At 43.3% G+C, this 12,797-nt stretch overlaps 1 protein-coding gene across 3 annotated transcripts in view; it reads right to left on the minus strand.

The window, feature by feature from the left end:
- Positions 1–2,680, minus strand: part of NFKB1 (nuclear factor kappa B subunit 1) — a 58,906-nt gene extending 56,226 nt beyond the window's left edge. Inside the window, exon 1 of one of the 3 annotated variants that reach the window (XM_075090737.1) lies at positions 2,442–2,680. The gene's annotated coding sequence lies outside the window, so the exon portion shown is untranslated. Of the gene's footprint in view, positions 1–2,337; positions 2,357–2,441 lie in introns of those variants that run through there. The other 2 variants (XM_075090739.1, XM_075090738.1) reach the window with 2 other exon arrangements.
- Positions 2,681–12,797: the final 10,117 nt, after the last annotated feature.

Consider the following 12,797-nt stretch of genomic DNA (forward strand, 5'->3'; position numbering starts at 1 on the left):
TTACTGAAGTCAAATAATGCCAGCTCAATGAAATAATTATATTTAAATTTATTATTAAAATTGGTTTTAAAAGTCAAATACATAATAACAGAGAAACAATTAGATTGCTATTTTTCAATAAATGAAGTAGGAAATTTTAGAATGTGCACATAGATGAAGTATCACTGTCTGCTTTCCACCATCTCACCCTCTCCCAAGATTCCCTTGCTATCCCCCCCTGCACACTCATACTTTTTTTTCCCGCAGTAAACTTTTCTGATATCAAACTACATACTACAAAAACATTTGTAAGGTGCTGACTGAACTAAGCGCCTACAGGTAGGAAGTTTATCTGCTACAAGATTATTTTTTAAAAACACACAACATGACACGAAACCGGTTCTCAGTTTTCTAACCTTAACTCGACTTAAAGTGCATTCACCACTTGCATGAGAAAATAACTTAATTTTTTGATGACTCTACCACTGATTGACACTTCTTTCTTTAAAAAAGGGACAAAGGGTAGAAAAAAAAAGTCTTTTCCCTTCTGTTTAATATTTCAAATTAGATTATTTAACAGATCTTGCACATATTTCAGCACTGAGTTTCCTTGAAATCGCCACACTCTGTGGCAGAACCTGACAATAATATTTCAGCCTAAGTGCCAGTTAAATTCTTGAGGCAGGGAAGTTTACAGAACAGAGGATCTGCCCCTGCATAGTTACAGGCTGCTTTTTCCTTTCGTTTTCTCAGTTAAACTGTAGTTGTTTCTGTAGATTACAAAACACTGCAGACAGGATGACGTCTTAGGCTGACGTCTTGATTAATGTTTTCCTAGAATGGGCAGCTACATTCCCTTTTGAAAGAATAAAAATGCTTCCACTGAAGTACTATTTCAAAAGCCGATACTTCACAGTACATAGCCCAGAGACTCTGGATGCCAATAAAAACAAAAAGCTGTGTTTTTAACTCTGTTCCGTGAGCTTGACAGTGGCAGTTTAGCACTTTACAGCATGTATGGCACAAGGTGATATGGCAGAGAATTCATCCACTTAGTACTAATTTCGTCTGTGAACAGAATAAATAAAAAGAGGACTTCTGAAGTGCAAAACATGTCAAATGTGATCGGCGCTTTAAAACCATTTTAAAAAAGAGCTGTATTTCTTTTGAAATGTTATTCTTTGGCAAAGATTTTGAGCATTTTAAAACAGAGTTGAAATGCAGCACCGAAGTTATGATGATCCCTTGCCTACAAAGCCTTATTCTGCAAATGCTTACAGGCACTCACAGTTACTTATTTGAATGAAATCACATAGCAGTACGCTGCGTTACTGTAACGGCCAAATAACACAGAGCTCATCTGTACCACAGTTCAGAAATACCCCATTTTACATTCACATATAATAAGTCAAGAGTGCTTCTTTATCGAAGTTACCATCAAAGCAGAAAGCATCAACATGTAAAAAAAAAAAACCAAACAACTGCGACGACGAAAAGTTGATTATTCTTGGTTTAAGGTCAAATGTACCAAAACGATCACTCCAATAATATTCCCTGTCACGGTGAGGACTTTTCAGTGTCATCACTTAGTACTAAATCGCCTTTAAAGAACTCACTATTTACTGCCTTTGAAAGCAGCCTCGGTGACACTCGGCAGGTCCCACCCAAGCCCAGGACACCAAAAGTCCCCAGCAGCAAACCTCCGTTTGCACGGTGACCCCCTGTGTTTTCGAGGCCAGCCGGCGCCTAGAGAGGACAGGCACCCCAAACCGAGCGGCTCAGGTTAAGCACATATGTCACCTTCGAAACCAAAAGCATAAAAAGCAGCACCCCCTTTGCCTACCAGCACCCACTATACATACAGTCAGCGTTAGCTGGGCTTTCGAACTTTCTCATTTCACTTGACATCCCTTCCCAGCTAGGAAGGAAGGCCCCTATAATGCATCAGCAAGAAGGCTTACTGCGTGCTTAAAGAAATAAAAGCCCGACGGGGCGCGGGGCGGTCCGTGCGCTAACAAGAATGCCATTTTTCAAACCCGCAGCAGAAAGGAAAGCAAGGCGGCAATCGCCCCTCCTTCAGAAGCTCCGCACCCGGCACGACACCCGGCCCCCCGCCGCCGCCAGCCCCCGAGCCCTGCCGCCCGGCACCGGCCGCCCGCCTTCTCCCTCTCGCCCACCGCGGCCGCCCCTCCGGGCGCTTCGGCGGGGGGGTCCGCGCCCGCGCCGAGGTCACAGGCGAGCGGCTTCTCGCCGGCAAACCTCACCCGCGGATGGCCGCCACGCTCCCCCCGCCCTCCACGGCGGCTGCCCCCCTCCCAGCACCATCCCCAGCCGGGCGCAGCCGCTCTCCGCTCCCACCCCGGTCTCGCTCCGCGTCGGGCCGCAGTGGCGAACGGGCGCCGAGGTAAAGCAAGGGGAGAGAGAAGGCGGCGAGCGCGGGTCAGGGGCCGCCTGAGGCTCACCCGGGGCAGGGCAGGGCTCCTCCTCCTCCTCGTTGTCGTCTGCCGCTGGCGGGTCCCGACCGCGCGTCCCTCAGCACCGCGCCATGTAACCGGCGTGACGCCGCCGGCGCCGCCCGCGCCCTGGCTCCGCGCGGACTTTCCCCGTCCGTCCGTCCCTCCCTGTCCGTCCGTCTAGCCCGCCGGCGAGGGCAGCCGAGCGGCACCGGCCTGTGCGGCCGCCAGCCCGCCTCGCCTCCACCCCTGCCCCCCGGCCCGCCGCACTTCCTGGCTGGAAATTCCCGCTGACGCTCCGGCAGCGCGAAGGGCCGGGCGGGGCGGGCCGGGACGGAACGGAGGCCGTTGCAGGGCAGAAGAGGAGGCGGCGGCGGCAGGCGGGAGAGCGGCTGCCCGCGGGGAGGAGGGGCGGCGGGACAGCGCCGAGCACCGCCCGCCACCTCACGGCTCGACGGGAGGAGGGACAGCGGGGCTGTGGAAGCGGCCGCCGTCCACCCGCTGGCGAGGAGATCCCTCTCCTGCGGGGACGCCCTCCGGCCTAGGGAAGCCCCGTGGGTACGCGCGCCTCTCCATCCCGGGGGGATTAACACAGCCACAAGACCACCACCATCGCTGTCCGCGTTGCCTGGCCCACAGCGACGTCCTCGACACTTCAGAGGAGTCCGGCCTGGCGGCTGCCAACGTTTTCCTGTCGGTTGACCCTTAAAAAAGTTTTGAAGGGAAGAGGGACTGTGTGTAGAGGGAACTTAAACCCACTTACATAGCGCCTGGCTGTTGGGCTGCCTTTCATGGGCACCTCATAAAAGGAGGTTTACAGATTGACGACCACCTGATGTCCGAGAGCAGCACTGAGCAGGAAGTACAGGCTGCACAGCACCATTTTTCTGCTGATTGATACGGCTTCTGGCAGAGCAGGCTCCCAGGTCGGTTAACTTCTGTTAAATAGCACCAACCATCAGTCATACACTGGTCATCTTGACACTGAAATCCAAGTTTGTCATATAGTAACCGCATCTCCCAGATACATCTAACCAAAGCTGAAGGTCAGCTAGCACCATGCTTAATTGGCACAAATATTACATGGAATGTTTTAAGTTCAAACATCTTTATGTGGAGTCTTAAATGCATGGCTTGCTAAGGGCAAAGAGCATTTCAAATCAGCAGCCAGCATGTCTCACCTGAAGTGTATTAGCCCAGAGATTCAGCAGCACCCCTGAAAACCACCCATGGGGGATTTTGTTATGCTAAGGCCACATGAGGTGGAATTTTGCTAATTATTTAGGTCAGAATCAAAAGAGGCTAACAAAAATAATAACTTATGAGAAGGATTTAAAAAACCCTATAAGTGAATGAAATTGTGACTTTTGCTTCTTCCCTTGAAGCAAGGAATTATAATCCACAGCAAAAATCGAGTAGAAAGAAACAGGGTCAAATCATAAGCCACCTGTTGACTGGGAGTAAGAAGAAAGTTGTAGTTTTACCAGACAGCTATTACAGCCTTGTCTTTTAACACTGTATAGAACATTCAGTCATGTTGTAGAGGGACACTATGCCACTGAACACTTCCCGTCTATCCAGATGGTGGCTGAGTTCATTCCTGGAGTGGGAATAGAGTCAGATGTTATGCTTTGTGCCCCATCTCTGGGTTGGAACAGAGACACACTCCTTTAAAATTAGCACTGAGACTGTGAAAGGGAGCTTGGAAACGCAAAGGACTTTTTCTGTCTCTTGATAAGGGAACTGAAATCTCATACAGGTTACACATACATATGTATGAGGAGACAGTCATATCCTTTATTTGGATCACCACTCATGCTCTGTGATGCAGTTCTAAAAAAAGTATTCCCCAATTCTCTTTCCAATCCAAACTGGGAATTGAGAATGACTCAGCATTTCTGAGTAAAATATGTTTTTCCTTATTAAACAGGGGTACTTTCTTAATACCCAATATTAATCTTTTCTGTGGAAGCAAGTGCACTGAAGTAAGCAGAGCAAGTAAAGAGAGAATTAGGCCCCACGGCCCTTTAAGAAGGAAGTCTAGATAGATTTAAAATACAAGAAGTGTTTCAAAATAAGATTCATTTGAAGGGAAAGGTGCCATGTCACAGCTAGTCAAAGGCATGCTCAGAGGGCAAAACTTGTATGAACAAGTACCAGGAAGTCAGACAACGTGGAAAAGTTCCAAAACTTAAGGAGACTTACCTGGTAGATTTCTTTTATAAGGACATGTTATCAAGTATTCAAGTTTACCTTCCCCTATGAAATCATAATTAGCTTCCACAAACATCTAGGTTTTAAAAGAAAATTTACTTCTCAATTACAGTTAAAAGATAAGTTTGTAATTTTATAACTTAACACCATAACAGAAATGTCATTGCTACCAAAGCCCACAAAGGCACCAGGCTATAAGCCCTCAGTTTGCTAAAATTATCTTCACAGAATACTCTAGATGAATGAACTGTTTTATAGCACAGGATTCTCACCTGAAGAGGTAAATGAGCAATTATGTCTCTAATGCTGTTTCTAACCGCTAGGGAAATCAGGCAAGATGATTCAGATGCAGATGTGACTGGTTTGCAGTGATAAAGTGGTGCTTCCTTCCTGGGTAACACAGGTTTGCACTATTACCATCAAGATATTTCAGTACCTGGGCAATATCAGCTCACAAATGAAGAACAGGTGGGTAAAGCTGAATTCAAAGGATCAAATGCTTATGTTGTTGAGCTGAGGAGATGTTAGAAAATGTTTCTAGCTAAGTTGTGGTCTCTGGTAGCTGGGGAGGTATATCAGAGGTAAGGCTTTCTAGCTGTCCACTTACCCAGGCTGTCTCGCCTTGGTAAGGTTGTGTACGTTTAAGTTTCCTGATAGGTAAGTGCAATCTGGGAGTTGCATCTGTTCTCTGCTAGGTTTGCTCTGGGAGTATAGATCCTTTATTAAGATCAAAAGTCTTTGGCCTCAGTACTTTTTAATCCCGTAACTAATACTGTTTCTCCTTGAGAACAAAGTGTTATTTCTGAGAGTTAAGCCTTATTTCTCTAGGTATGGCTGAAGACAGATAAGCATATAAGACTAGCAGAGACTTTTGAAATAATCACTCTTCACTTAATTGGTATGCCCAAAGTGGAAAAGAAAAAGATAGACATTTCCTACTTTCCCCCCGCCCTGTCTATTGGAATCAGGAAAGGATCCTTTCATTCTCTTCGACCTAATAGCTTTGATACTGAAACAGGAAGAGATGAGGGAAAGTCTAAAATAGCTACTGAGAGATACTTCCTTTTAAAGCTTTCAACTGCCTGTGTTCATTGGCCTGCTAGGCCATACTATCCAAATCTCTTTCTGGTTAATCTGTTGTTTTTCTTTTTTATCTTCCAAAAGTTTTAACTTAAAAACTGATTGCCTTGGACAGTAGCTAGCTTGAACTAGCTAGTAGCTAGTCTTAGATGCATCTCAGTCCTCACAGAGGTTATCAATGTTTAGACAATATTTGCTGTTGGTGTTACCGTTATCTCCTGTAACTTGAATCTACTAGGAACAGGAGACAACAATATGCTTTTAAAAAAAAAAGTCATCTTTTAAAGACAGAATATATATCAAGCTCTAATGAAGTAGGCAATAGAAACTGTATTAAAAAAATAAATCTCTAAATAGCCAAACTACATCTGCAAAGCCAACTAATCTGAACTGTGGCTAGAGCAGAGTCTAGAGTTCACTGATGCTGATGAATCCCCATATTGCAGCATCCATGAGACATACTTTCTGTTTTCACAGTTTTCTGGTGCATGGTGACCTGGCCTCAATTCATCATGTATTTCATCAGTACATAGGTGGACACAGAAACACCCTGCAAAATTCAGGGCACTGTGGTGTCCCCTGTAGTTACACAGGGTGCATCCCAAAGGTACCTTTTGCTTGCTTCCTGTAGAACTGCAAATCAGAGATGGGATCTCGTATTACCTCCAAAGTGGTTCTGTGCTATGTGTAACTATGCTGATAGACTAAACTTCTAGTCAGTTGGGTAAAAGAGCCAGAGCTGAAGCAGGAGAAGATTTCAGTAGTGAGTAGCTCTTTTTTTTTGGCGGGGGGGAGAAGGGATAGATTTAGTAGACTTTAAGAGAACCATGACGCTGTAGGCATGGCTGATTAGTAGAATTAATAGAGAAAGGGGAACCTCTGGAGAGAGCTAGAAGCAAACAAGAAAAGGAAGATTAAAGGATTATAAAAAAAATACAGAAGTGATCATGAAACCTTGAATAGGGTATTACTAAGGATAAGTACTAATCTGAACAATCTGCAAAGGAGTGTGAGTGAACCTGTATTTTCATGTGATAGCTAACTTTGGTGCATGAGATACAGATAGAAATAACAGGTCAGCTTGGTCCTACGCTCAAGTGGGGAGAAGGTCTGAATGGGTAGAAGGGAGTTTATCAGATTGCTTTCTCTATATTTTCTCTTCCAGAGTCTTATAGCTTTCTTACGTTAATAGCCGATAGATACACTTATGAGTCTACTACTGTCTCTTCTTCCATGAAGTAAGCCTACCAATTAATTTAGAAAATAAATCTAGACATAAAAATTCATATTGGGTGTTGCAGTAACAACCTTAGCTCTGAGATCTGCTTTGTTTTCATGTATGACTGCTCAACAGTTACCCTTAGAGCTATGATACAGTATAGGGTATCACTTACTTAAAGACATGGAAAGAACCAAGCAGAGAGGGCAATTTTATGTGCGTCACTTTTGGAATGGTTCGCCTAGCTTCCCACCAGTTTGGCTGTATAATGCCAGGCCTTCTTCCTTCCATTCTTTTACACTGGCAGATAGCAAGGAGCATTTCAACAGCAAACCGCTCAGTTCCACTGAAAATGGTGGCTTGTGTATTATGTGTGAACTTGCTGCAAGGTAGGTGCTCTCAATGGAGAGCTACCAGAGCACTGTCAGAAGTTGTTAGCTGACTAGCTTGCCTGGGCCCTGAAGCTTCTTCATGCAATAGATACAGACTGTTCTGAAAGCATTGCCTAAGCTGGTCCTGCTTACCAGTCCAGGTTTGGAGGTTGAGCTGTGTAATACTGTGCAATAGAACATACGTGTATTCTCAGAATATAAATGGTTATGTTTAGAGAAACTATAGGACTGTTAGTGGTATGTTGTAGTGTAACAACGTAAGGACGTATGCCTTAGAGCCAAAAGGAAATTGATCTGGCAAGTACAATTACAGTTAAGAGGTGTGCTTTCTGGTGATAAATGTAATAAACAACCAGTCAGTTCTTCAGAATCTGGACCTAGTAAAGATTGTGAGTCATTTACCTTTCTGTCATGCAGCCACCCAACACCTTGGCCAGCCACTGAAGGCACAGGAATGGGCTTTTGCCATTTGAGTTCAGTGGCAGCAGGTTCTTACCAGTCCACTGCATTCACTCCCTTCTCTTCCCACCTACCTTCCCTGTCTTATGACTAATGCTGCAGAAAACCCATGTAAACCTATCTGATTACACCCATCAGAACCTGTTTCGGGGACCCAATTGTTTTCCCAAGAGACAAGAGTTCTTCCCATTACATGACTGCAGCTTTAGAGCTGTAGCAGTATTTCAGCCAGTTAGGTAATGCAAACAAGAACAGCTGTTTGATTTTTGTTGTCTTTATAATTTTTTGTTAATAGTCAGTGTCATCAAATAGATGCTCAGCTCAATTTATGAGGTCATTTTGGGTCAGGTGTACTGAATAGGACCAACATTAACTCTGTAGAGAAAGCAGAATTTAGTGAACTTGACTTTGTATTACTGCTGATTTATGCTGTAGAAACACTTTAGGGCCCCAGAGGATAGAAGTTCCAGACAGCTAAGCATTGTACAAATATATAGGGAAGACAGTTCCTCTGCCACAGAACTTTCAACATCTAAATATATGATGGAAAACAGATTATGGAAGCACAAAGCGGCATTCTCATTGCTGTTTGGGCTCATGCAAGAGAAACAGTTTGGGAAATCAGTACTTCTACCAACAGTGACAAGAAGACTTAAATGAATCACTGCAAGTTTTAAGTCTGTACCATAATTTGTGATATTTTCCTTAAAATTCCAGTTCTGGAATCTCTGGATATGTGGCTAGTCTTCTCTCAGGTTTTTATGAAAACTTAAAACTTACATTTAAGAATCCAAAAGTATCAACATTCAAAAGGTATCTTTAAAATTTATGTGACTCTTTTTAGGCAAACCCTGTGGGTTTAGTGGACTTTATTTATAACTTTGGTGGGGTTAAGAACAGTGAGTGGTGAGCTAAGACAAATCACGACTGTAATGGATCAGGCCTTATAAAAATACAAGATTATAAAAGAATGTTTGGAAGGCAGTAGGAAAGGCAATTTGTCTCATGCATTTGGTTTCATAAAAGCTCATGTTCTCTATCTTTGCTCCAGAGCTGTGAGGGCTAGAAACATTTTTTAGGAAAGTATTATGTACTCAAAGCTGCAACATCAGAAACAGTGTATGTGCTATCTGAGATTGAGATAAGATGCAACAGGCTGATGAAAAACAAGAGTGTGCCATAACAAGAAAAAGAGCCCTGTGACAGAGCACAGCTCAGGGAAAGAGAGTGACCTTAGTCTGTTTTCTATTCTACACAAGAAAAGCAGTGAGTGATAGTGGAGGAAGCAGAGTGTTCTCCTTATTCTAGTTTCTTTCTCAGTTCCCCTCTTGATTTACTGATTGGAAGCTGAAGCCTGGGTGATAATGGGACAGTCTTTTATTCTTTCTCCACCCTGTGTAAGAGCATGGTGCAGAGGCTTTTAAGCTATAAATAAACATCACAGCACCAAACCCAGAACTGGTATGGCCGTGCCATTCTGTTGCTGTTCCCAAGCACATTGTCTTGGACGCTGTCGTGCTTACATGACCTGCCTTGCTTTCAAGACGGAGGGTCCCCACACAGTGCTGTAACACATTAGGTACAGGTACCTGAACAGGCTCAGGGTCTCTGAGCTGCTGAGACCTGACCTGAAAGTCCACGTGACTTTTCTCACCTGAGGGTAGGGAAATGGAATTGCAAAGTCTTTAAATGTTGCTGTTTACCTAGACGCCCCAATAAGAATATGAGACTAGTGTTTAAGCCCTTGGGTGTATTTACTGTAGCTCTTCCTGTCTTCAAGCATTGTGCTGCCAACAATTGGCTGCACCCAAAGACACTCCCTTAGACAGCATAGTGAGAACTCAGTGCTGCTTGTATTTAGATCAACAGCAAACTCTTGTTGACCTACCTCGGTGTAGGGTTGGCAGCTGAGGGAGGATCTCTGCTTTCTCTACAGACTTGGAAAGCATTTTGACAGTGGGCTCATGTGGTTATAAATAGCAAGGCTGGGGAGCACCTGCAAAACCGTTCAAGTATTTTCTTGAAGTAAGACTTAGCTTTGCAAGCTGTATATTGGTCTGCAAGAAGGTAAGGTGGGTGTCAGTGTGACTTTGTGAATGCTTTTGGGTAGGTCCAGCTGAGCCTGCTGGAGTTCTGACAGTGGTCTAGACAGGTTAGAATGATGTTCTTGTGACAAAAATGCTGTTCTTATTCTAAGGATACAGAACAAAAGCCCAAAGGAATGAAGATTGAAAATATGAACATTAGGATGATTCTGAAACACTAAGAATCTCCTTTTCCACACAGTTCTTATCACTAGAGAGATGAATAAGCCCACAATGTCAAATAACATCTGTATGTGCCACACTCGGTCAGTTCACATGGTGCTGGAGCCCACTGTGTCTTGCTCCATTCTGTGAGAATACTTGGAGGTGGTGGCTGCGCCATTGCAAAAAAAGCTCATCTGTCATTGGACAATACTATGGGACCTGCCTGACTAGAAAAGTTGGACGCACTGGTATAGTACTTGCTATTTTCAAAACATTTGCCCCCTTTGACTTAAGTTGCAGATGTGTTTTTAGTGCTCCTGCCATCAGACTTCGGTGCCCAAGTCAAGCACCTAGAAAATGAGGAACACTGACTACCTGTGAAAAGTTTGATTTAAGTGATGTGGCTAGCATCACACAGGAACTCCGGCACAAAATAGGAGACATAACAGCTCACTTAGTCAGGATTAAGGATATAATCCTGTTTCCTCCAGCAGTTACCTGCTTGTTGGTTATAATCCCACCAACTTTTTCCAGGAAATTCATGGAGGCCCTATGGAAAGCAGTCTCTAACACACAGCTCTTCACTAGAGCAGCCCCATCCTAACAACTCAGCTCGATACAGATACCTTGGAGTGGCAACTTTCATACAAAGCAAAGAAATTTTGCTAAAGCTATAAACTGAAAATAATCTCTTCTTAAGAAGACGTTTTCATCAATAGGTTATTACTGCTAGTAATATCAACCCCATTCATACTGTAAAGACAAACTTGTGGTTAGAGCAAAAGTCTCAGAATCTGTGTTCTCTATGTTGACTTCCAGTGTAACTTCAGAGAAGAGAAACTGACTATTAATGTTAAAGGCTGGAGAAAGTAGGGGAAGGGCTAAAACAAAGGTAGTAGCCAGTGACCAATTCCTGGTTAGTATTGCCTATAACCCTCAAATTTCCAATCTGCAAACAAATGAGCAGCAAGTAAAGCAAACAAACCTCCAAATCCTGGTTTTGCTGACTTGGATAGCAAGCCACTTATTCTTATTTTGGCCGTCCACTGACATGCAGTAGTATGATTTTTCTGGTTGCATGAAACACCTGTGGTGTGAAGCATTAAAACTGAATAGCTACCGCAAGTCAGCCTCCTGATCTGCCAATAGTTTCACTAAGCTGTGCCTTTTAGAAGGGTGGCTTTAAAACCTTGAAAGAGTCTTGAATAAACTTGAAACTGGAAGAGACAGGGCCAGATTTAATCAAAGTATATATGACTCATCTTCCACTTTTTATCAATATTTTGTGTGACAAAGTCACATAAGCAGCATCTCTAGCTGAAGAATACTGGCTCCCTGAAAATGGAGGTAGTGATTCCCTCTCTAGAAGATGCTCTACTTATGAACAGTGCAAGTTGAAAAAGAAATGCTGAGTGGGAAGGTAAACATAAAAACTGGACTACTGAGCTATAAAACTCTTGATGCCTTTTATCATGATGACCTACATAAAAGGTCTACCCCCACTGACTTTCATCCAATATGACCTGAAACTGTCAGGTACCATTGTGTCTCTGGCATTTATTAGTTCTTTGATGTTACTGAAAGATTCTCCTCACCCTTTTTAGAAGAAAAATATTTCTGAAGTCGTTGATAGTTGTTCCCCACAATGTGAAGTATATGCATGACTCTATTTGCCATAAAATATGTAAATTCATGAAATAATCAAGTAGCACTGCAAATGAGGGTGCTGTCATCTCAAACTGTCAGGAGCCTCATGGTTTACTGAGGATTCCAGCAGTGTTTCTCAGACTGTGATTCATGTCTTTAACAGAGCAGGTCAGAGGTTTTGGTGGAGAAGCCTGATCACATGCAGTGCATGCCCAAACCTGTTAGTTCTTTACCCAGGGGCCCAAACCAACCACAAGTGTTTCTGTTTCATCACCTTACCCCTTAACAGAAAAAACAGCTATTGAGATTTATTACGTTTGTTATTAAGTTCTCTTAATAGCTATGCAAAGTGTCTCTTTTTCCATGCATGTATCAAAGTATCATGGAAAGAAAAATTTAAAAAATTAGCTCTAACTCCTTTTAACTCCTGCATGTTGTTCTGTGCCAAGACTGCAGTAAAGGCCTGAGCTAGACTCTGTTTAGAAATGTGCAATTGACAGAATACTTTGCCAAATTCTCACTGGCCATTTCTAGAGGGAAACCTCCTATTGATTTTGAATTCTACATCTTTTCCACTTCGGCTTGCATGTAAACAGTTGAAAGATGCATTAAGGAACAGACACAATGGAAATAAAATGAGTGGCGCATACAGAAAAGTCCCATCTCATTAATGGAGACCACCCAAAACTTAGTTCTGCCCTGAAATCCGTAGAAGAAACAGACTTATTCTGTTCTTAAAATCTAGCTTAGAAGGCATTTGACAATTTGAACAATCTCCAAGATTTCCAGTTTTGGTAATATTCGTATGGCAGGCATTTGTTAGGCAAGTACTTTTGAGCTGTGAACAGTAGCTCTGGGATCTCCAGACTTGCTGAAATAGATCTAGAAAAACTAGGCGGCATGTCAGACTTCTTACATCAATCTAAACTTGTTTAACAAAGACCAGAGGGAAAGAATGCAGAGGAAATTCTGAGTAAATGGAGTCAATATTTATCAGTGTCTGTCTTGGCTGCAAAAGAAAGGAGACAAACTTGACACAGAACAAACAAAAAAAAGCCCCAGTGGATTTCCATCTAATCCATCGCATTAAATGCTAACCCACACA

Source organism: Phalacrocorax aristotelis, chromosome 4, assembly GCF_949628215.1.
Source record: "Phalacrocorax aristotelis chromosome 4, bGulAri2.1, whole genome shotgun sequence".
In the NCBI taxonomy this organism is placed as follows: Eukaryota; Metazoa; Chordata; class Aves; order Suliformes; family Phalacrocoracidae; genus Phalacrocorax; species Phalacrocorax aristotelis.